Source organism: Leguminivora glycinivorella, chromosome 2 (genome assembly GCF_023078275.1).
Source record: "Leguminivora glycinivorella isolate SPB_JAAS2020 chromosome 2, LegGlyc_1.1, whole genome shotgun sequence".
Lineage (NCBI taxonomy): Eukaryota > Metazoa > Arthropoda > Insecta > Lepidoptera > Tortricidae > Leguminivora > Leguminivora glycinivorella.
The window spans coordinates 7,261,171-7,288,357 of NC_062972.1; positions in this window are offsets into that span (position 1 = coordinate 7,261,171).

Here is a 27,187-nt window from a genome sequence, read left to right on the forward strand (position 1 = left end):
TTTGACTATCTTCAGTAAATGTCGGGTGCCACTAATGTGTTTATTTGGAAAATAATTCGGGAAATTGTAGGCGTATCCTTGAAAACTTCCATGCATTAGAGAGGTCTAATAACTTCAACTTTTTGTTTAAAAACCAATCTGTTAAAACCGTAATAGGTCTACTCAACACTTATGCAAAACGGAACAAAGTATGCCCCTCATATCATTAACGTCGTTCGAACTTAATCGAAAATGGTGCGATGTAAAATGGGGTTTGCTACTAAAAGTTAAGGTTGAAGAATGTTTGTGGGTAGTTAGCGAGTAAGAGCAAAGAATTGACATGTACACCGCACTTCAATTAGGCAAATGGGATAGGGCTCAAAGGGATTAAATTAATTAGTAAGAAAGTTTCGCTCCGGTTCGTAGCGGCGCCTTTGTTTGTCCCGGTGTCTTGGTTTTGTTTTTCCAAGCAAATTAATAGGACATTTTCCATTGGAGTTTACTTAACGTGGCTCTTTTGAAACTTGTGTAATCATTTGAAGATTACTGTTATTTCAAGCATAGCATTGAAATATAAGATTCATATTACATATTACGAATATAATAATGGTTAAACTTTATTAATGGGTGACCAAATCATACTATTTCATTCGTTAAATCGATAGGTTTTTAAAGTCAAAAGTCAGCTTTGTCGGGGATAATGTAGGTGGGTATATAGGTCTTTTAATGTACAGTATTTAAAATTTCTGTTTATTTTGTTTATCGTTTATTTTGTCTGTTTTTTTGCATTTTTTTTAATTGGCAGGTATTGCTAGCTGGTACATATAGCCTATAAAATAAAAATTATTCGTAAAATGAGTGCTTCATAAGACCACGCTCCAATAGTTCATGACACGCAGGGCATAACAAACTTCCGTGAAATGGGGTAAAAGTAATTTGGCCTCGGTCAGTCCTGCCATGTGGCGGTCCCAGCTTCGTTCCCGGGGGACGCTAAGCAAGAGGAGAATTCCAACCGCTTTTTAAACATAAAGTCGAAATATTGGCTTATCCAGTATAAATAGAGGTATAATATTAGCTTATTCAGGATAAATATAGTCTACAATATTATAGTCTATACTGTCGCTATTTCTACTCTTGGCCTTAATATTGTGCGTGTGTAAGTTTTTAAATCGATATCCATAATGAACCCAACCCACCCAAGGCAGACATTTTCCACTTTTAAATTTATTCTAAGCCTAGTGGCATCGATTGCAGACGTTTCTGCTAATCAGAAGTTAAAAATCCATAATGAATTTTTTTTTGTATGGTGGGGGGTACCTATTATATCGTATGGGCACACTATAAGAAATGTTTAGCGATTTCTATTTTTCCGTAACCATGTATTTTAATTTTAATGTATGCTTATCTACATTATTGTTAAAAAGTCCGAAATAGATCAGCAAAAAAGTATCGAATAATATAACACAGACTTCAAATAACAGTAAATTTTCTTCATCAGTGCCTTTTTAAAATGCAACTTATATTTTTACTCCACATGTGTGGCGATACTGAATTAAGCGCTATTAGAAGTGCATATTTGCTCTTACCAAATCGGGATTTGGTTATCATAGATCACGTTACACTAGATAGTCAAAACCCGCCTCGTCTTGCTTTCCACAAATCGGAACACATGTCCAGCAATGTCACGGCTATTATCTGACGATATATCTTCCGTTCGCGTCAATATTTTACTTTCCGTGAATTTCTGTACATTTGGGAGTTCATTAGATCCATTTATCAATGCGACGAGTTCGTATTGCTGACGTTGAACTGATTAAGTATTTTCTAACTCGATTTTTTTTACCAATCTCTGTAGAGATACACGATAATAACCAATACGAATTTTTATTTAATCTATGTATATGTAATTACACTCGATAACTTAAAACAAGTGTTTAACGCTTTCAAGTAAAAACGTATAAAGAACCAAACGCTCCTATAGTGTACTTACCTATTCAGCCTATAAGCCAACCAAGGATAAAGTCTCCAAAAAATGAGAAGTCATCCGCTGTGGTAAAGTAACATTTCTGTCATCCGACACCTCCGGTCATGCATCACCGGCCGAGGGCAGACAATTTTATAAAGTACGGCCCCGTCCCTCACGGGCCGGTCATCCTTTATTCAAATAAACCCTATTTTTATGGAAATCCGCATCAATATCAATTTCCGAGCGATTGTTGTGAAATAAAGGGATGACCCTTCGGGTCCGGAGAGGTTGTCTACTTAACTATGTTAAAGGATCTTATAAGAAGTTTCTTGGGAAATATTATTACGCGCGTCTGTAGAGATTTTCTTTGTTTATGTTTCTTATGTCTATAAGCAACTTTATTGAGTTTCTTTTATGTTATTAATTTGTATGTCAAAACATTTTGTCAAGTTATTTTTAACTTACTTAATTCGTGTCAAATTGTAGAATACAATAGCGCGCTCAAGAGCTTGAAATAGAAAAGCCGAACAATAAACCTTTCATTTCACCAGTCCCACGTAATAAATTCCACATAATAGAAGGAACGACAAGACCATTTACGGGCCAGTAAATAGCCAGGCTGGGAAACTGGAGACCGCCACTTTACATGCCCGTTCCGCGCTATGATTACACATGATTACGCCGTCACCAATCTCGTATTCGTTCTCCACTTAATATAATAAGCCTCGCTGAATCCTGGATCGAAATCGATGCTATTATTATATCCCGTCCCATTTATAATCAGTACATTACGTAGTCTCGGCCCGAAGGCGGCACGGTAATCGGTCAATTATCTATAATTTTCAACCATCAGTCTTTACCTGGAGCGGGCTAGATTCCTGGGTTGTGATGGTTACCGGTTATCGATCTAATTGGTAAATTATGTAGGGTGTCTTCGAGATGAAAAAAATATACGACTTTGAACGCAGCTTAAAAATACACAGATAACTACATAAGAAAGAAGCTTTAAGCTCTAATGAGAGAGCGTAACCTACCTATAAAATAGATTCTATTATTTCATGACATTTTCAGTACCACTTATTAAGGTGGTAGTGTGTGAGTCGATGAGTTAAATATCTTCTTTGAAACAAACCTTTGCAGACGTTCGTCTGCAGATTATTTTATCGTTATCAAACTATTCACCGAAAGACGCGTCGTCGGTTACCTAATACAATACAATACAAACACTATTTATTGCCTAACAGTGTAAATTAACTTAATTTATTTATGTAAATTCTTATATTCAGAATACCAATTTTATTTCCACGGGCAGATGTACCCATGGGCACGGAGTAATTTTAAAACAAAACAGGTTCGAGTAGAAACCGAGCCGGCCATTCGATCCGCCCCCAGCGGCTGCGTGCGCTTGCGTCTTTTATTTATTGCTTTTTTTACACCTTTGATAGTCTTTTTCCTATTGGCTGTAAGAAAATTTTACGTTTTTTTACCGAGGCAGATAAAATTTATAGCAGGTGTAATTGTACGTTTATTATCTGTGGTATCGATCGATATTGGGTATTGGTCGACGCGATTGGACGGCTGGGTGGCTGGGATCCAATAGGGGTTTGATTTGACCGCAACATTGTCGGTTACATATTTAATTTGATACTCGTACCTCATAAGTACTTTACGGTAAGTTAAGGCTCAATAAGTAAGTTATTTTGATCTAAAGGTTGATTAAGATATATTATGTTGGAATGGTGTACAGTGATTGTTTCATCTGTGTTTGTCTCAATTATACTATGATGTAATGTAATAAACTTATATTTATCAGGCTTCGTAGTAAGTATAAGAAGTTGACGACAATTTTTTAATAGGCATTAATTATTATTTAGAAAATCCTTTACATCAGGTTAGTTTAAGGTTGGTATTTGAGTATGTGTAGAGTTTGGTGAGAACTAGAGTTGATTTGATACTTAGAGCGTGTTTTTGTATCTATAGATAGACTACAGGACGAATAAAAACATTATAAGAAGAAAATATAGATAGCTACCACTGAATTACACTTAGAACTATTATTTTTAAATGGATACCTGTTATTTGTTTGTTATCTACGCGTGGTTATATATAGTATAAATATGTAGTTGTGTGTTTCAGCCTACCGAAACGCGATCTTGCGTGACTAGAGGGCGTGGCGTGCGATTAAAACACTGGCCCACCAAATTCTTTATCACCATATCACGCAATAGATAACCTTATTGTCGACCAGTAAGATATGTAATGAGCGCAAAGACAAACTGGTCGGCTTGTATAGTGATCGGCGTAGCTCGATCCATGAGATTGGACTTTGAAGTTTGATCAAAAATATTTTCCCCTCACTAGCTCGGAAACACGTGTTTTGTCCTTTAATACCAGCGGGTAAAAACGCATTTTATCCACTAGTGTGTAATTTGACCGTTGAATGTAAAGTAATTTGACCTTGAATAAAGTCAAATTAACTGCTTTAAAATTGATAAAAGTAGGTGAATCTAGTAATAAAGATGATTTACCACCTGGGGAACTACTGGAAGCAGTGATAAATGCATTTTTTTCGTTGTAGTTTCCTCGCTATAGTGAGGGGAAAAGTTTTGTGTTACACTCGGGTGCAAATGTATTTTACTTCTCGTGTGTTAAAAAACTCGCAAGTTCAGGATTCTATTCTCGAACCACTCGCTTCGCTCGTGGTTCAACTATAGAATCCTTTCCCTCTCGTTTTTCAATTCCACACTCGGCGTTAAAATACAACTTTGCCCCCTTGTATAACAAATAACTATTCTTACCAATAAGTTTTAATCTGTACGTAACTTAAATCAAAATTTGTATTATGTTGATCAGAATCGGTCCCTTAACCTTATCATATTATTTTCATAAGTATAAAATATGAATTTATAGTTAATATTTCACTCGCAAGCATTTTCTATAATATCTTACTGTTTTACCTATTAGGGTCGTTCTTAATGTTTAGTCAACCTCGGTGAACCCCCTTCATGTTCTGTAAGTCATTTAACTAAGTGATTTTTCCTGTAGAATACAAGACGATTCACGTGTTAACATCGAAATAATTGTTTCGCCACGCATGTTACCTACAACACCTTGCGCGTTCAAAAGTAAAACGACCTATTCGAATTTAAAATAATCTCAATTTCAACCTAATCTTGCTAAAATAAGCGTTTTAACCTTTAGAAGCTCTGTTGATTGGATGTCCTTTTGTTTTCTAACCGGCGGCCTATTAAAGGACATCAAAACCACCGGTTAATTTTGTTAGAAGCAAATTAATGACAACATTAGTACACGTCGCGCGCCTAATGTGATTCGTGACAAAATATTGACACCTCCGCGCCGCGGACGCATAAAAACATGAATTAAATGAAACACAATAAAATAAAAACATTAACTGTCAAGCAACACATTTGTCTAGAGCGAGACTAACTCGATTAATACGCTGCGGTAAAATATTTAGGGGTCATTGGATCAGCGTTTCGTCTTTGTCGGAGGTTGTTTTTTGAATCGTGTGTTTATATCGTACATGGTTTGAGTGTAACTAGCAATTATTACTTAAATATACGCCGTGAAGGAAGGTTACAGGTTAAGGTAACTACAGCAAGTTAAATGGATTTTTTCCGAATATTTGTAGTTCTTATAAGAGCTCTTAACAGTATCCAATATGAAGTTTTAAGAGACACCAGCACTAACTACAGTAACTACAGACTTACACAATTGTTATTAAATATTGAATACAGGTAAGCTATTACATACATATTAAGAAGCTAGGACACTTTAATAAACAGTTTAGTTCGAATGAGATTGAATCCAGTTCTCGAGAAAGTATATTTTGCAAACGGATATGAGTACCTATGACATCACTTAGCAATTTCAAACTGTTGTTTAGGTACCTACTTCAAAACGGTTCTTAGAATTTCAGAATTTCCTGGATCTGATATTACTCTCAGATTTTTCTAGAAATGTGAGGCATAATTAGTTACTCTTTAGGGTTTTTGACATGGGTATAGTATAGGTATACTGTATACTGTAGTTTTTGCATGACTACAGTTCTTATTTGTGATATATGTTGGGTACCTACTACTTGCATTGAATTGAAATCACTGTGCTAAAAAAAAAACTATTAGAAAAATTGTGACTTTATAATTGTATTCGGTTAATACTTATACGTATAATCAATATTCTGATAAGATTTTGTGACTTTTAGAAGGACACGCACAACAATTCTTATAAGACTTAGTGAGTATAAGTCAACGATTATTAGCGTAGTGCATCGTATTGTCTAGTTTTATTAATAATGCCATCCAATAAAATAATACATTCACAGGTCATCATCATCGGATTCATCCTTGCGTTAACCCGGCATTTGCCACGGCTCATGGGGGCCTGGGGTCCGCTTTTGACAACTAATCCCAAGATTTGGCGTAGGCACTAGTTTTTACGAAAGCTGCCATTTCAAACCCGAAGGGTAAACTAGACCTTATTGCATACATTCACAGCTTATTTAATACAGGTGTAGGTATGTAGATTTACGTATGCGTACATGACGTATGGCTGCAATCCATCCTCGTCCACCGCAGCGTTAAGTTAACCCTCCCTAATGAGGTCGAACTGTGCCTAATAGAATTAAACATTCTGAGGTAAGGGTTCATAAATAAGTCTTCAGGTCTTACCGACAAATGAGTCAATTTCACTCAAAGAATTCATTTCATTTACTTTAGTTGTTTCATTACTTTCGTTATTGTGTAACTTAAGGTCAACAGGTGTTTGAAATCAGGATTTATAGTCGTATTAATCCATGAAGTTTTCTGTTTGGTAATTTGATTTGAGTTATAAATATTATAATAAGTCTATTTACAATATAGAACAATACCTAATAACAAAAAACTTATAAGAATAAAAAATAAAACTACCCAAATAAACTATTCCCTGTCGTTCCCGGTGCAAAAGTGCCCAAATAAATAAATTGAATAAAAGTTTATAAAGCTTAATATGTCTTATAAGAAATATTAAAAATGCTTGATTAAAGTGATTTTATTTGCGGTTTAAAATGCATGTGGCTGTATGCAAATGGATGTCGTAAAGGACAAGGAAAGGAAATAAAAAATTACCTTTCTATATTATGTTTTTCAATGAAGATATGGGACATAACCCAAAAAAATGTTTGTTTTCTAGTATTTACATATTTACCAGTTATTTCCACTACGCGGTTGTTTGTTATTTTGCGTGTATTATTAAATACCTACTAAAAATATATCTTATAAAATATCTATTTCTCGAAAGTTTACTATTTACATAAAATAAATAAGCTCGTGATGTGTAAATAAAACACGAAACTAAACAGGCAAGAAAGCTGTAGGTACTTATTATATTGTTAAACTTCTCTTGCGCACTAAAATCAAGCATTAAAGCCTTGAGTCTATACAATACCGTTAGCAATTCTATTATTGTTGATGCGTAAATTTGTACGGCGGTACAGTGGTGGTCAAACCGAGCCGTGACCTCCACGGCGAGCCGTGAGAACGCAGCGCCGCCTGCGACGATCGCAGTCGACGTCAACTAATCAGTAAGGCCCAATATAAACTTTTTTTTAAATTTACGTTATTATACTCCTATTTTGAATTAGCCGGAATTATTGTAAACAAAAGTGTGGCCGGTGCTATAAAAAAATTGCACCATTCGAGGTATTAAAATTGCCGATATTTTACAGGTTTATTAAAAATCTTTACATATTCCATTACACAAATAATGACTCTTTTTAAACGAAAATAAATTTAAACACTAAACGTTTTGGTATATTTATTGAAATTAAAAAGCCGTTTTTGTCGGGTAGTTTGTTTATTGCACTGGTATCACTGTGGAAATGTACCTGGGCGACCAAGTAGCGGGCCGCTAAACATTATTTTTTAGCAACTTTTGAGACTAGGTAGCAGTGATTTTTAATTACTAATTAAAACCGTCGTCTTCAAATGCGATGGTGATAATAAGGTGGTTATAAATTTAATTATTGGTTTTGCAAGTATCTGATATGACAGGACTTCGTCTATTTTGGACCGATTTTTATATTGACTTGCATTGGATCATAACATAATATAACAGTCATTGTGTTCGATCGCTTCACGATTTTAAGTATGTAATAGAGTGATCGTTAATAACTGGTTAAAAGTAATTTGATTTTTTCTCGCCCCTTACTTTGAGAACCCCTGACTTGAGCTGCACGTGTTAATAAGACAGTCACAGCAGTTTGTTTACGTTTATTCCGTTCAATTCGTAATGGGAGTATAACAGAATGAAAAGTCAAAGTCAACATCGACGGTCTTGCGAAGGAGACAAGCTCTTGCATCACAGTAACAAAACTGTGCCTCTCTGTCACTCTCCCATATTAATTGGTGTGACAGTGACAGTCGCCATTCAATTCTTTGATATTTAAATTATTAAATGACTTACTGACATTCGTCTGTAGACTGTTGTTAGCTTCCCGCTCACAACAGTCACGAACACAAGAACTGTGGGCGGCAGCTTCTAACAAAATGGTTGCTTCGGTAGGTACCTATACATACACTCAATACATAGAGGTATAGGTAAGGTATATACCCTCTACATATTATTCATTTATAAATACGATATGTCACATAAGGTACCGGTGCGTAAGATCGTTATCAATATTTTTTTATACTTCTCATTTTTATATAAACTTGCAGTTTTATTTATTTATTACTGCAACAGCTTCTAAATAAATATGGACACATAATTTGACCTTGTATTCACACTTACAAAACTATGATACTGTTTATCCGAATCCAACACACGTCAAATGTCAAATATTTTTTCAAAATGTCTGTAAGTCACCAACGAAAAACATTTTCTACGTCTTCCATACTCCAGTAAGTTTGTTTATTCTCGTTAAATAGATACGCGAGCTTGGTGGCTTATGTGTTCGGATCTGCAACAAAAGACTTATCCCGCCTTTGTGTACACAATGCTACCTCTATTGTATGTATGTACTCGGAATAAACACACGTCGTCAAGTGTACGAGTGCTTGAAGATAAATCTCGTGTATGTGTTGACTATAGTAAGCTGTACGTTCATTTTATAACTTTAACGATTGATCTAGCTAGGTGCCAGCTGGCACTAGCTAACTGGTTGATCTACCTGGGGAAGATCGAATTTTAATAATTATAAATTTACCGACGAAAGCTCGGTCGTTTAGATATATTCGTACTTACGAGATGAACTTTATTTCACCGCTTACACATGATTTTCCACGAAGGAAAATTTGACCGACGTTTATCTAAAATGGTTCTCTAAATATCCTTGGTGCAAATAAACGAAGCTCTGCCGAACATAGGGCGGTAGTTATAATAAATCAGTAAGTTTCTATTTTGAACTGAAACTATATGTAATGATAATATATAAATAGGCAACAAAATTGCAAATGTATTACAATAAGATACGTTTAGATCGCTCGAGAGAATCGAAAAACTTAAAGATGTCGTTCATCGAGTGTATGAGTAAATGGAAATATTATTCATTAACAGATATGATATCTTTTCAGGCTTGTAATTGTTGGGGAGACCCACGTGAGGGACCCGGACAGACGTCTCTCGCGATGACTCAGCGCCCGACCTCGATTCGCGCAAAGCCTCCGATTCAAATCAGAGATTTCAGGATACCCGATTGTATTATTCCAGTTTCCTAACCAAAAATCCAATTGTGCTCGAATCCCTTTCGAGAAAATCCGAAGTCCCGCTGAGATTGCCTGAATCGAACCTTCGTGGGAATGAATAACCGCGAATAATACGATGTCATCCGCCGTTATTATCTAACAATGATACAGTGTTTTTGCGATAGAAATCTCGAATAATAATCGGCCAACTAGCGCGCCGCTACACGCGGCATAAAAGAAGATATCATGACAATTCAGATAATGGGCGGCTATTAAAACAATTACGTGTACATGATGTCTTTATTATAATGTTTGTAAATGCATGAAATTGCTCTGATCCGGGAAGGTCATCGGTAAAACATCGAAAATTACCGGATTCTGAAATAGCTATATCAATTATGCCCTTGATAATACGGCAGTAAACACAAAACACAACAATTTATCTATAGGGACGCACGTGGATCATATTATCTTTGATACTCATCAGATTGAAGGCAAATAAATAGATATAATCAACTGTGAAACACGTTCCACTATCACTGAAAAGAATTTTTATAAATGGGCTTACTCTTGACCACAGACTAGTCAAACTACCATTTTATATTAAGTTAAATTTAAGGTTATCTATCAGAAAGTAAAAAATATATACAATCTATTATGTATTTACACAATATTTAATAAGAACATCAACATTATGAATGTACCCATCATCATCCTCCTTACCTTATCCCGGTATTTGCCACGACTCATGGGAGCCTGGGGTCCACTTTGTACAACGCTCAACTAATACCAGGATTAGGCGTAGGCACTAGTTTTTACGAAAGCGACTGCTATCTGACCTTCCAACCCGAAGGGTAAACTAGACCTTATTGGAATTAGTCCGGTTTCCTCACGATGTTTTCCTTCACCGAAAAGCGACTGGCAAATATCAAATGACATTTCGCACATAAATTCTGAAAAACTCATTGGTGCGAGCCGGGGTTCGAACCCGCGATCTCCGCTCCTCCGCTAGCAGCTACCAGCGCTTTTATGAATGTACCCATTAGAAGACAATTCTCATGTTAGATACCAGTCCCAATGGTGGCGTCCTATTAGGATTCAATCTATGAATCATAGATCCGTCTAAATAACTTTTTAATTAATAATAATGTTAACCTATCTATTAAGAAATTATTCATCCACAGTACACATTTAGCGCCGTGCATTACCTAATGACCTATTAATTAAAGGTAATGTACAGAAAAGTATACTTAATTATAAACGTATATACTAGTACGCAACCAACATTGCATCGCTGCAAATTACTGCAATTAAAGTAATTAATGTGAAGTGAATATGTATGGGTGATGGCTTAGCGATTATTCTTCACTATGCAAGTAGGAAAGTCATTATTTAATTTGAGTATTGCAGTATGAATTCGGCGAAAATGTTGTACCTAACCCCATCAAAAATTAAATTATGACAAGTGCTTCATATAGGTACTTACCTATAACTTTAGACGAGTTTAACGAGTCACCCGTTGACCACGAATGCTGTAAAGTGTTCGAAAGGTCGGGATGAATTGTAAATTCATTATACGCGATTTAATCCGATTCCATAGTTTTATTTCATGTATAACTTTAAAGTTAAAAACCTATAAGTTAATATTTATTTATCGTATTCATGAATAACTCAGGTTCTAGCCAAGATGATACTTCCTTCCGCTATGATAACGAAACGCTTTGCTCTCTGTCACTCATCCATTTGCTACAGTAACCGTTGCTTAGATGATTGATACGTTCTACACACACCCTAAGGCCGTTTTCACATTATCCGATCCGATATCGGGTGTCGGACCGACATCCTACACCCGATAAACGCTTCCGATAATGTCGGATGTCGGTCCGATAAAACGCATTGTTCCAAATCAATGAAGTATGATTTTGTATCAAAAAATATTTTTTAAAAGTTTTATATTTAATAATTATAAGCACTATATTTCAAATATTTTATTGTAAAATTAAAATAACGAGCATAAAAATACTCAAGTGTGTGCAGGTTGTTGTAAGAAAGTGCTCATCTGCATTAAATCCGCAATTTTTGCGTTTTATATCGTTTTTTAGTAATAATGATCTATCAAATATGTAGATAAATAAAGACCTGCATAAATCTTACATTTTACATCCTTCCTACATCCGATATTCGATTACTGAATGATATAATAAGAATAAAGACGAGAGAAACTAAGCCCTATTGAGATTCCGGTTTCCTCACGAGTTTTTAATTCACAAGCGACTGAGAAATGTCAAATGGAGATTTTCGCGAAAAAAGATTCAAAACCTTTTTTTCCAAAATAGGTAAATTTAATGTTTTTCCTACTCAGAATCACGAGCCCTTACGATCCTACTAGGTAGAAAAAGCGTCCTAAACTTAATTTTTCCACTTCGTTACCATTTTTCAAACACTTTGTACAGCGGTTACAAAGTGGAAAGTATGCAAAATAATAGAAAATTTTGGGACCATTTTATGTCTCCTGTTTTTTGTCCTGGATCGAAAGAGCTCGTGATTCTGAGTAGGAAAAACATAAAATTTACCTACCTTAGAAAAAAATATTTTTGGTGATTGTTCTCGCGAAAATGCCCAAATGCAATTTCGTAGGTTCATTCCGAAACCGAGGCTTGAACCGCCTGATTGAAGATCGCGCTCTATCATCCCTTAGCTACTTAACTACTTTTAAAAATATGTCCACACTTGTCCTGCGATTCATCGAGTCATCCCCTTGAAAAGTGGCATTTTCACTGGCACCAGCGCTGCTATTAATATACCTACTCATAACTCTCCCTTTCATTTCCTCACAAGATACAGTTTCAAGTTTGCAGCGAGCACAAATCTCGGTCCGTTATCTGTAGGTAAGGGACGTAAGGGTGCTGTTTGTGACGTCATCATCATCTCTGCTCTCTATTGACATTGTTCGGGTTTGCACTGCGGTATAGTGCGCGTTTCATGGATTGGCGCGTGGATGTTTATACATAATTTTTTTTATTGATTACTAAAACAGGGTAAATAATAATGAACTAGTAGTACACTCTATTTGCTATTCGTAATGTATATCAAAATATATGCATAACCCGATAAAAGTTAACAATATAAAAGTCATAAAGATGGTGCTGACTATACATATTAAAACGGTTATTCACTGTTAAGTAATACTACTCACATATACTTTAAATCAATAATGTCACACATTGATTGGATATTACTAAAATCAATTACTAAGCAATTATTAGAGAGAAAGTTGAGCATGTATGAAAATAGTAATTAGTAAACGAACCATAGTCTAATGAAACTAATTAGGACACTGAATTAAAGATCAACTGATTTACAATAAATATATTTATTACAGTTCTTTTAATCAAACACCAGAATTAACTATAACCGCATAGTCGAAGTTTAATCGAGTTAAAATAGCTACTACTTATGTTCGATAAAAAGTTTTAAGGATATTTTGATTATTATTATAATTAGACATATCATAAAATACTTTTAAAATTTCATACTCATACTCATACTCATTTATTTATAAAGCCATTTTACACGTCAAGATTTGGTTTAAAAAAACAATATTCATACAACAATAATACTTTAGGAAATAAATAGACAGAGGATTGAGATTACAAAAATTAGGCCATATTCACATTAAAAATGTACAATAATATTTTTCTAATTAGGTAACAAAAATTCGTCATAAGTGTAGAACGGGTGCTCGACCAGCCAATTTTTTAAACGATACTTAAAGTTCGACACACTAGGCGCTTCAACCACATATTGCGGCAGTTTATTATAGACGGCAGGGCCCATCACATGTGTTAATTTGTTGGATTTTGCCAATTTACGGTCGATACCTACTAACTTTCCAGCATTTCGAGTGTTGTACCTGGAACACATGTTAGTTTTGTATGCTGCCAAGTTCTCTCTTACATAAATGGCTACCTGCATGATAACTATTGCAGGCAGTGTGAGGATTCTTAGTTTTTTAAAGAGTTCTTTGGCCGGAGTGTCTACAGGTACTTGAGCAACGATCCTGACAGCTCGTTTCTGAAAGCGAAAGACCCTCTCCCATTCAGCACAGCGTCCCCAGAGCTCCGCACCGTACTGTATTAGTGAGTGGAAAGTGGCGAAATAGCATGTCCGGGCTACTTCTGGAGCCACAGACTTTGCAACCCGACCTAAGGCAAAGCACGCACTGCCCAGACTACCACACAGTTTATCTACTTGCTGGTCCCATTTTAAGCCCTGATCAATCCTAAAACCTAGGAAAGTAGTCGTGGATGCCTGTTCAAGTATTTTCCCATTCATATGAACTATCAACGGCGTAGTCATGCGGCCCGAAAGATTAAAATGCACAAAGTGAGTCTTTTTGAGATTTAAAGCTAAGCCATTCCATGCGAACCATTGAGACAACTGAGTTGTCGTTTCGTTCAAGGCTCGCTGAAGACTTTCAGACGTTGGTGCAGTAACTATGGCAGCAACATCATCGGCGTACATAAAAATGTTGGCAGCCTGTATCGCATCCGGTAGGTCGTTGAGGAGAAGTGAAAAAAGTATGTTAGATACTGACGATCCTTGCGCTACACCCATAGTTGCCTCTGAGGGATCAGATCTGATTTTTCCACTATCCCCTACCACAATTTGGGACCTATTTTGGAGTAGGCTTTTAAGTATGGACAAGGCTGGGCCATGGATTCCATAGTGTTGTAACTTTTCAACTAGCACAGTATGATTCGCAACATCAAACGCCTTCGAGAGGTCACAGCACACGATGGCCACTTGTTGTTGACTTTCTCTTGCGGTCATGATGTGACGGATCAGTTCTCGAGTTAGCGATATCGTTGATCGGCCAGCACGATATGCGTGTTGTCGGTCTGACAGAGCATCAGTGGCAACTAAATGATTGGTAATGCGAGTACTCAGACCATTTTCGAACACCTTCGACAACGCGGGGATGATCGAGACTGGCCGATAACTATCAATATCTCCTCTCTTACCCTTGCCTTTGAAAATCGGTGTTACTTTGCTGATCTTGAGTGTTGCCGGGATAACGCCTTCCTCCAAACAGCGGTTGAAGAGCTCGGCCATAGCAACAGCGAGGGGAGTGGGAGCTAATCTCAATAATCGCATGCTAATTCCATAAGCGTCCATGGAGGCCTTAGGTGGTATACAGAAGGTTAGTAGTCTGTACACCTCACTTACAGTGAACCGCATCAGGGAGAGAGTTTGCGCTGACTCTGGTCGCGCCGCACGCAGCTCGCGCATAGCGCAGGTGACGTCAGCTCGTGGCGCGCCGCAGGCTGTGGCTGCACTCAGGAACCTTGAATTCATTGCATTCAAAGCGTGTTTTTTGGTGGGAAATTCCGAGCCATCATCCTGTCGAATCGCATCAGTAACTTCTACTACTGCACTATTGTATTTGCCGCGTTCTTTGTTTATCACAGACCATAAAGCTTTTGAGACATTCTTGCTCGATTTAATCAAATTGTTATAATGACTAGATTTCGTACTATTTACTAACATATCATATCGGTGTTTCATATCGCATATAATGTCATCAATTACATTATAACTTGGATTTCTATTCCTAAACTCGATAATGTCAAATAAAAGGGATTTGTACAGTTTGATATCTGTTGTAATCCAGGATGGGCTCAACTTGTTGGTCCGCTTTTGGAGAGGAAAACATATCTCAAATTTGTTTATTTCTTCCTAAGAACTGTCAAAACGAATTTCAACAAATTGCTAATATGGAATTAATATGAAATTGTGTCGAGTGATGTCACGGTCAACTCATTTACATTATATCTTTCTCTTGAGCTTATTAAATATAAATTGGGATTTAAAATAACTATTGTCCATAATTATCAGATGCTTTCTTTCGTGAATACACAGTGTTTTTTTTTGTTTTCCGATAAATTCGACACGTAGCTAGGTTCATTATCAGGAACCACCATGTTAGTTATCACTTTTAGTTAAATTCGCAAAAAAATTTTTTTCACATTTTCATACATAATAAATGAATTTATTAGTGTGAGAGACCCTTAAGAATAACATTCAAGTTAGTGTCAAGTGATTGACGGCACATGTCAAAACAAATAACATTAGGAATTGGTAAAGGTTGTCACACACGTGTTCAGTAATTATCTTTATTTTTTTAATAACTCGATAATCGTAACAGTTAAGACGCTAGTTTCTTAAAGAAATTAATTGTATTTCATCTAAAGAACCTTCCCTTAAAGTTAACGGAATTCAATAAAAACAGGTTGTATAATAAAATATTTTATTTTAAGTACAGGCAAGTATCACTTCAATATTTGAATGAGATATCTACACACATATACGTAGTTATTTATTACGTCATGGAGATTAAACAAGAGTATGGGTGCTTGCTTTGCAATGAATAACCTTTTTTTGCGTTAAGTAAAAAAAAAAATAGGAAAATATTGTCTTCTTTTTAGAATGTAAGTCAGCTAATAACATAATAGAAATGAATACGAATAAGTGGTATAGTAATATATGAAAGATCGAGATTTGCATGGAAAATACATAAAGAAAATAAATAAAAAAATAGTTTTCTCAGAGTTTCCTAGTTACATCGATTTTTTACTGGTATCTAATTATCACGTTCATAAATAAGTAAATAAGTTCATAAAATATAGAGCATTTACCTTAGAAATGAATAAAATTTGTTTTATTTCATCTAATCTTATTTTTCGTACCCCGAAACTATCAAATTTCGTTGCTGCCCATATAGAGGTACTAGCTTTTGCCCGTGACTTCGCTCGCATTTAATTTGAAAATTGCGAAATGCTCCATACAAACTTGCCTATGTCACTCTCCAATAGTCTCCACTCTCCATCCCTTTAACTATCTCCTAAAAAAACACGTCAATTTATCGCTCCGTTTTGCCGTGAATAACGGACAAACAAACAGACACACACACTTTCCCATTTATAATATTAGTATGGATAACATAATAACCGAGGAGCCAATCCTCCACATACTGACTATCCCCGCATCCCCGCGCGGCTCGGTCATTTATCACCGGTGCAGCGCGCGCATTCCAATTCCAACTATTGTGCCGGGAGTGCACTCTTTATGCACCTCGCTTCGACCAACCTGCTTTTGAATTTGCAGTGAGATGTACCTACCTATGTAAATGTTAAAAGTTCTGTCTGGGACAAAATAAGGCAAAACGACAGACAACAAGCTCATGCTAGGAATTCTAATATACATACCTATATTGATGATTTCCAGACTGTTTATAAGTTTTATCAGGTACCTACATTTAATTTTAGACTAAACTAGTTCCACTCAGGTGCGAGCCGAACTAGAATAAAGAAAATCATGAGATTATTACTATCAAAAGATGCTATGCTAAATTACTATCAAAAGTTACTTTTAAAATGACGCAAGTACGCACAACATATATACATAGGTACAGACTGCTCTAAGTCTCAGTGCCAGTTGAAGGGTTGAAAAAAAAAAGAAATTGTATTATTGCCTACACCACAATTGAATCCAAATCCACAGTCGACTTCTACGACACCCACGGGAGGAAAAGGGTGGTGAAGTTCTTAACCACACAGGTACGTACACACCACACAGGTATGTACGTACAACAATAATAAAATTTAAAAATACAAGCAATCTCTTTATCAACGAGACATTCTTGTATAGGTTCCTCACGTTGGGAAGGTATCGCGTATTGATTACCGTTAATAAGGGGTGTCGGATACCGCATGTCCCGCGGAAGGAAGAAGCGGGCTGTCGCCGATCATGTAAACCTGCTGATAACAGGCTGTACATTCTTCTCATACGGCTTGTTTAGATAAGGGCTAAATATTGTATAAGCAAAAACTTAAAAAATACAACTTAAAGCTTTAGATCCTGTAAATATGTTGGTATACTTTGTAATTTGTGTTATGTAAGTACGAGTATACTCAACTTACGTAAGTATACTCGTAGTCTGAGAGACTTGTTCACGTGTAAAACTTAGAAAATACATATTTTATATTCAAGATTGGCGTAGTAATTTTCGAAAACGTTAGAAAACTTCTTAAACAATTACAAAAATACAGGAAAATACCTATAAGTAAGTACGAAATATGAAGACTTATTTAAACATGTAGAATCACTCAGGGTTAGTGGGCTGTCATCTGTCAAATTCCATATAAAATGGTGGGTTAACCCTCGGGTCAGCAGCGGCTGGTCCATACAAGCCGATTCCCACCGGTTTGCCTCAAATTGATTACTAGAAAAGTACCTAATGCTAAGGTAGGTTTTTTCTTTTTGCTTTGGTGTTGCCTAGCAGAAATTTTCACCAGCCGCCACTGCCTCGGGTTAACCCTCCATTTTCGTTGGTGCAAGTGACCCTAAGTAAAACTGAAATATATTTTATCATAAATACGCACTTTCCGAAGTATCTTTGTATTATTTATTTTAGATGAAAACGGGCGAAATTGTATCTAATTCATAAATATTTACATTTTGTTCTTAAACAGAAATAAAAAGCATCTCAATCCAGTAAACGGTTCCCACAAAAACGCTTTTAAACAACTAACTGAATTAATAAAAGAAAACCCAAAGAAAGGGTGAAGGAAATTATAATCCTTTCTTTTAAAATGCAATGAGGTGGTTGTAAAAACGTTTGCGGGAAATTTAAAATGCGCCTTCCCTGGCAATTAGTGATCCGAGTGAAATTAAAACAATGAGGAGGCTGGGTTATAGCACGCAACTCGAAGGGGACTCCTTTCTTTGGGAGAATCGTAGCATGGACTCTTTTATCGTAGGTTTATAAATCTGTAACAGCTTTCAGATATTTTCTTTGAGATATGTAGGTATGCGATGATGTTTGTTTTTGTAAGGGTAGAGCTATTAGGTACAACTGTGCTCCTTAGATTTACAGTTTTATTCCTATGTGTTTTATATTTATGTACACTTATATTTAAGTAACCTACCCTATTGAATGTAACCAACTAACCACGTGGGTTCAATATTTTTACTTCATACAAAGTCGCGTTCTGGTACATCTACACATTTATGGCAGCAAAAAACATATCGATACCTTTGGGTTCAATTGGCGTAAAGGACAAAATGCAGGCTTTCAGGAGAAGCAAAAAACAACTTTTTTTTAGAAAAATGTTTATATCTTTTTTGTTTTTTGACCTATATTTGTGACATATATAGAAAAATATGTAGATTTTTAGTATCCTTCACCTAGTGTAGCAACCGTAGTGATAAACTAAACGGTTTAGAAGTTAGATGGTTGTAAAGGACACGTCAAAATGCTATGGACGTCCTTTACACCCACGACTTTTTTGAACAATTAGAGTTGATAGGGTCGTAAATGACGGTGTTAGATGATTTTTATACAAATTCGGGGCGTAAATGTAACCGGAATGGTACAAATGGCAACTGTTTTTAGCTTAGTTTACAATTGAGAAACTTGAAAAATGTATCAAAACGTAGTTTATATGGCATAGAATAGCCACATTAGTGTTACAGTGTATATTTATCTAATAAATATTTAGCAGAGACAAAGAACAAGACTATTTTATATCCAGCTTTGCAATAAAAAAACAACATTTGCTTAAAAACTATCTAATATTTTGGAAAGTTATTATTTTAATACTCGCCGCTCGGCTGTCTCAATAAGTTACGCATTCAGTATTTAATTCTAGTAGGGAAACGCTTTCGTAGTTTAAGTAAAACACTAATTGTAATCACGTAAACTTTAATCAGCAACTGTGAATAGTAGACTATATTAATACGACAGTAATTTTAAGTCTAAAGTAGTAAGAAGTTTTAAGAACAACTAAGAGTTAAGTATTTATTTATAAACGCAAGTTAGGACGCGTATAAAAACTGTAGTCAAGACTAGTTACCTACTATGTTGATTCATATTTTTGATAATTTTAAAACAGAAGATTGTTATTTAGTCTTAAACCTGTTAAATAAGAATAATCTTAATTATGAGTTCAATCCTAGAAATATTATAGTCAATGCTTTAAGTACCTGGGTATATAGCCAAGTCACCAAACGCTAACGCTCATTTGTTAGCGAAACGCACCTGTTATTGTCGCACTAAATGTTAGTATAGTCTACTGTTAAAGTTTACTGCCGGCGTAGCTGAATGACAATCGTCGACGACAGACGCCGACAAAAATGCAGTCTGGTGCAATACGCAAGAGCGATAAAGATATATAGCTACGAAATAGATATTATCGTGAGCGTTTGTGCATTTGGGTACGTACCCTAATTGCCATAATGTTTTTTTTATTACCTACATCTCGCCGCAGTATAATAATACTACGAAAGCGTTTCCCTACTAGAATTAAAGACTGAATGCGTAACCTACTGACTATTCAGACAGCGGCGAATACTAAAAAAATAACTTTGAATTTGTTGCAAAAGTATTAGATAGTTTTTAAGCAAATATTGTTTCTTTATTACAAAACTGGATATAAAATATTAGTCTTGTTCTTTTTTGTTGCTAAGATAGCTTAGATAAATAATACACTGCATTAAACTGATGTAGAGCTATTCTATGCCATATTAAGTACGTTTTGATACATTTTTCCAGTTTTTAATTGTAAACTTAGAACAACATTTGTACCATTTCGGTTACAATTACGCCCCGACTTTGTATAAAGTATAAAGACTGAATGCGTAACCTACTGACTATTCAGACAGCGGCGAATACTAAAAAAATAACTTTGAATTTGTTGCCAAAGTATTAGATAGTTTTTAAGCAAATATTGTTTCTTTATTACAAAACTGGATATAAAATATTAGTCTTGTTCTTTTTTGTTGCTAAGATAGCTTAGATAAATAATACACTGCATTAAACTGATGTAGAGCTATTCTATCCCATATTAAGTACGTTTTGATACATTTTTCCAGTTTTTAATTGTAAACTTAGAACAACATTTGTACCATTTCGGTTACAATTACGCCCCGACTTTGTATAAAAATCATCTAAGACCGTCATTTACGACCCTATCAAATCATGGGTGTAAAGGACGTTATAACATTTTGACGTGTCCTTTACAACCATCTATCTTCTAAATCGTTTAGTTTATCACTACGGTTGCTACACTAGGTTAAAGATACTCGTAATCTGCATATTTTTCTTATACACGTCACAAATATAGGTCAAAAAAACAAAAAAGTGGGTTTATCTTTCTCTTGGAAACCTGCATTACATGTCCTTTACGACAATTGAACCCAAAGATATCGATTACAGTTGCGGATAAAATATTTTTAGTGCTGGTCGTAAAGGACGAAGAACAAAAAAACTTGTCCTTCACGCCCAACTTTATCACACTACTATAGAAAGTGATCCTTAGAAAGTAAGGGCTTATAGGGCAACAATATATAACAAGGTGACTTACGACTATATTTTTATTTGTAGATTTCCTTTACGACACAAATAATAATTTATAATTAATGACTTGACATATTTTTAACATATTTACGGCCTTTCAGAAAAGCTATTTTTGCAAGTCCATAGTAGAAAATCTTGGTCGTAAAGGCAACTTTTTAAGAGATATCGAAATTTTAACTACACAGATCGATAGCGCTTGAAATTCTGAACAAAACTGTATATATAACTCATTTTCGCCAAAATGTCCTTTACGCCAATTGAACCCAGAGGTATCGAATGTAGGTACTTATATGATCATAATATTAGAATCGGTTTCTGAGTTCTAATATCTATATTCGAGTAAATTTGGGAAAATGTAACTTAACGCAACTGTATGTATTTATCTGTGGCTAATATGATTGTGTATATTTTGATTTATTTTGTTCGGAACTTCGTTTTAGGTACCTACGTTACAACCACTCATCCACGTATCACAGCCCTTATTAAACCGAACAAGCCTACTGATCCCGATTCCACGGCAGGTCTTCTTGTTTTTGAGTCCCAAGTACCAAATCCAAAAAGCATTTTACCGCCAAATACATAAGCTCGATTTTATACCTAATATAAAAGGTGTCTAAGGAGAAATTGTGCTGAATATGTTATGTTGCTTAATCCTGTTTACTTCTAATTGTGGTAAATGGCGAAATAATGATACACGCGCGCCACAGGGCCATGCCGCGGCCCGCTTTGCACGCGGGGACTCAGCATGCTAATATGGAACATGAATATTTATAAAAAAATTGCAATTACAAAACAATACGTTTTCGATTTGTGGATAACGTTTTTGCGAATGTTCCCATATCCTATTTTTGGATGGAGCTTTATACAGTTTTTCATTTAATTATTAACAAAATGCTCAAATATATTACATATTATGACATTAAGCAAAAAAATATCTTCGTGCTCATGAAACACATTCCACATACAACAACATATTATGAGTATTATGTAGATAGGTGGTAGGTGAGTATTATTTTATTTATTTTGACTTCATAGGCAGTTTGTTTATACTATACCTACTAACTGTATCTTAATAGGAGGGTGACCTAGGATTTAAATTCAAATGGCATTATCTAAAAACTGTCAGCACGCCGCGAGCTTGACAGATCGGCGCTTGTGTCACCCTCCGGTGGCGGGAATCAATAGATAATTTAAATTCACGGGGTACCTATAACTTCTGATGAAAGACTGTGTCAAAAAACGTTACTTTTTAATTTTACAGTACTGTACTGTGCTGTGCTGTAATTTGCTAATGTCTGACAAAAACCTATTTTATATCAGACGTAAAAAATACAGTCTATTATCGAGTAGTTTATTACACTTAAAGATACGAGGTTTTATTAGATAACATTTAATACATAGATTTAAATTGTATTACTGTAGTATTACTGTAAAAAAATATTGATATTTATAGGATACTTCATAACTGTTATTTAAAAAGTAAAAGAAGTTGAAAATAATTTAAAATTAAATTAGTAATCAAGATCACAAAAAAACAGTCCAAGCATGAAATTTTAAATGCACATAATTTGAAAGCAAGCCACGATAGCAAACAGAAGGAAAATATTACAGGGAACTTTACCTACATTTTTAAAGGAAGTTTTCTTTATCCTTCGAATAAATCGAAGGTGGGGGGAAGTTGCGGCGGAAGTAGAAATCTGTTGTTTTATTCATGAAAAAATAAAGAAGGGAAAAATGTGAAATGCCAAACACTTTCTTTGAGCTTTGTTAAAGTTATTACAACTTTAACTTGTCTGCGACATCTAAAATTGTTACTTATACATGCATGTTACCTTATACACGAATAAAAGTCAGAAAGACGCATTCTTAGGGGTTTTCTCTGGACTTGACCAAGTAAAGTCAAATGGACAAAAAAAAACACACTGCTTAAAACTTAACCAGTCTTAACTGGTCTTAGTTTTCAATGGTTAAGAGGGACATCTTCAACTTTCAGATCTATTAAAAATATTTTTATCAAAATATAGGTAAGAAAAAAATACCTTTATGTTTTTAATCCTATAGTAAAAATTGTAAATAAATCCGGGACACCCTGTGTCTTCCATATTTGTGAAGACGCTGTCACCAGAGTGTCTGACAAAGCCTCACGCACCTTATCTATTAAGCGATGCAAATTTGTTGTAATCCTCGAGCGGTGCGAGTGAAATATTTAATTTTCATAAAGTTTACATTATACCGGGGCTGAGAGCGACTCGAATTCTGCCGTTTTAAGCTAAAATAGCTCAACTCCATAGAAGCTCAAGATACTGCTGTTCCTAAAACGAAGTATACAAATTTCTATCTTACACGAATGGTTCAAGCTCCAAAATGGATACATGTTTATAGACGAGACGATACACGAGTCCTTTTAAAAGTAAGGGTGTGTTGTTTGCGCGCGACGGATTATGGGAAGTTTAGAACTTGTTTTATTTACTCGATTTTAGTAAAATGGTATGAACATTTTCTTGTTTAGTATTGATTAAAAATGTATTAAAATATATTCGAGCAGTTTTTAGAGTAGAAATACTACAGGTTACAGGTATCTCAAAATGATTGATGTAAAATAGATTTTATATTTAAATGCTATTTTAATGCCTGATTTTCTACAGTAGATAATAATACTAGCTAATGTGAGTAGTAATATTACTAATAGTTACATGGGGAGTTTCAGAGTACATTTTTTTAGCCGCACAAAAACTGTTAACCCTACATTTTATTTAAATTAACTATTTTAAAAATGAAAATATGAAACTGACGATAAAAACATTATCTTCCAAACGTACACACCAACAACCAAAGGTATACATATGTATAGCTCGAGTAAAATGGCCGCCGGTTGTTATTGGAAACAAAACAAAAAATAAATTCGATCGCCTATTGTTTCCGATCGGCATCAGCAGCCCGACAGCAAATTTGCATATCACCAATATTATATCGTCACGCGAAAAACGTATCCCTTACGCCTGTGTACACATGAATGACGCGTGATGCTGCCGGCCTGCCCTGACGACATCCATCATTCCCGTGGCGCCTGCACCTAGACGAGTGACAGCCAAGCGGCGGCCGCGGGTGGATACAGCTACCCAAGCTAAACTAACTCTTACGATAACCACGTATAAAACATGCTTTTCAAAGCATCTAATGAATGCAAGGTGGCACCCCACCTCCCCGCGGGCGAGGGAGGATCCCTGTCAAACGCTGGCAAGAGTTTGACAGACGCGGGCGCGGAGTATTTGACATGAAGGGGCTTGTTTGATACGGGGGCTGACAGGGGAGGGGGGAATTTTGCCCGGTCATGAATAGGCAATGGGCTCGCTTTATTTATAAAGACTGTTGGCCTAACACGGCCTCAGTGAACTTGTGCTTGTGCTACGAAAATAAACACGTCATCCATTGAAATTAGGATTTTTGCGGTCGAATTAACTTGATATCAGTCTAAAGTTACCGGAAGTGTATAAGTAGTGATTAACGCTGCGACTAAAAATAAAGTTCTAACCTCACGAGAAAAAACACTTTTTTATGGCCATTCATAACCTTTAACAGGAAATAAGTGGCTGTTGTAAATGACGTTATCAACGAGCATTTAATTCAAGCAGGCGCGAAGTTCTAACATCTTGTTAGGGGGATAAAATCCATAAAAGGCACGGTAGTGGCTGGATGCGGGGCAAGAGGCAACGTTCGGTACAAAATTTGATTATTCCGCGAGGTTGGCCTATCGCCAGCGTTCGACTATTTATCAAGAGCTCTCCGCGCCCGACGGTTTACAAGGATACTAATCATCGACGACGGATCGCTATAGAGTGGGTGCAACTGTGACAGTGGATAAGTTACTAAGAAATAACAGTGTACTAAAAATATACCAGCGAGAACTGTGTAACTAACTACCAATCTTATACGGTTCTAAGAAAGTTTAATATCCATTGGCAACAAAACGCACATAGTGATAAACTGTGATAAATAAGTTCAATTAATATTGTTATTGCACATTTATTTATTTTTTGTATTTTGTTTAAAATTTCTTGTATAACGTTAATAACTCTTTAACATAATGCTTTTTATTGTCCAAGATATCGTGTGTTTATATAGATTCATATTAACTTGTACGGAATTGTTATATCTATTTCATGATTTACTCGCAAGATTGTATTTTGTCTTTACTAACAGTGGACTTAAAATTGTATCTGGCACGTTGTAATGAAATGAAAGTGTAATAAATTATATCCAATTTTATAACTTAAGTTAACTAGTATTTTACTACTGTACGGGGTATGGATTAACATGCCACAAGAATAATGACATTTTCTCATTTGTCTGTCTATAAGAACGACTACACGTACGAGTTATACCAGAAACTTTTTTTTTGTAAAAACATATTAATTATTAAGGTTGACTGGTAGAGAATGCCACATGGCATTAAGTTCGCCTTTTGTACATTAAGTTTGTCTTTTGTGCAATAAAGTTTAAATAAATAAATAAATAAATAAATTATTCAACCAAGAACTATCCAATAATTAAATAAATGTTTCGATACATATCATACATATATTTTATTTATCAATTTTATCATTATCATCCTTAGACCTTTTTAGTTCAGCCCTATCTTCTGTGTTGATAAAGTAGTCGTATAAACATACGATGACGTCACTTGGAGCGTTTTATCTGTCGTCTCTGGTGGTGCTTGGTGATCTTGGTAGGTATATTTTCCTCTGAAGGTCAAAGCTGTGCTATACGTAAGTATGTATTTAAAAACAAAACATAACTCAAATTAGAAAAAGAAACAAAATATTATCGAAATTAGAAAAGAAAACTAAATTCGGTAATATCATCTCCTGTTACATATCACATTCTGAACTTTGAAGTGAATTTTATCGCGTTGTTATAAGAGAAGCACGATTCTTTGTGAGATATAGATCATATTGTGCATTAAAATCTTTGTGACTGGAAAAAGTCACCGATAAGAATATGCAGGTAGGTATTTAAAATTCAATATTATCATTAATAGAAAGAAGCTGCTTCTTAATAAGAAAAAAATATATATTAAAGAATAACATTGGAATCCCACATTGCCTAACAAGCCACTGTTATTAGACCATTTAGTAATAATAAACTAACTTCCTAACTTTATTTAAAGATTTGAAAATAGTATACATTTTATAGAAACTCATAGGTAAAATACAAATTTTTAGATGACGGATGATTGGTGTTTCTTAATTAGAAGGATTTATGAATATTTTTATGTAAAATAAACGCATATCATTAATTAAGTAATAACAGTTTAGAGTTTATAAATATGTACGGGTACATAGGTACCTAATTAATGAAATGACAGTGATTTCCCATTTCGCATACCGAGTTCCGACTGTTCCGAGCAAAAGGCTGCAGTTCTCATCGCTTCTAAACCGTAGCTAATAGTTCAGCCAGCTATTTGTGACCTTAGAATGTGTTTTATATTGTAATAATAGGTTACGAATTTGATCTAGATTTGTTGATTTGATTTCTGCCCAGAAAAATTATCCTCTGTGGCTCAGAACAGTATCAACGATTAGTGTTGCTCAAAGCAATAAAATAAATAAGAAATCATTTAATAAAATAAAATGTTTTACAGTTACATTCTTTAAATGTAGATAAATCTGTACAGTTTGTGGTCAGAAAGGTCATAGTTAAATTTTTTTATGTATAAAAAAAATTAAAGAGCGAAAGGGCCATTATTCCAGAAGGTTACAAGTTCGAGTGTGATTTTTTTTAATTATTTAAAGACACGATTTTGATGAACTCGTATGCTATGGGAATTCCGCGCTTGCATAGACGAATGTCTAATTTAATTATTCTTATTAAGTAATGACAACCGCGTAATCATAATTAATTACACTTATTAAGCACAGGCTTGCCGGTTTTAATGTTGTGTGGAATTCTGGCTATGATTTCAACGGAATGCAATATTTGTGTTAACTAAATAATTTGCAGAGTACTCAAGTTTTAATGCTTATACAAATATATATTTTATTGAGTTTGTTTTGTAGATGAACATTTTTTTGATTGTACGTAGCAATAAATGTTAGGAAGTACATTCTTTTAGGGGCAATGAGGCTCCTTAAATAAAGT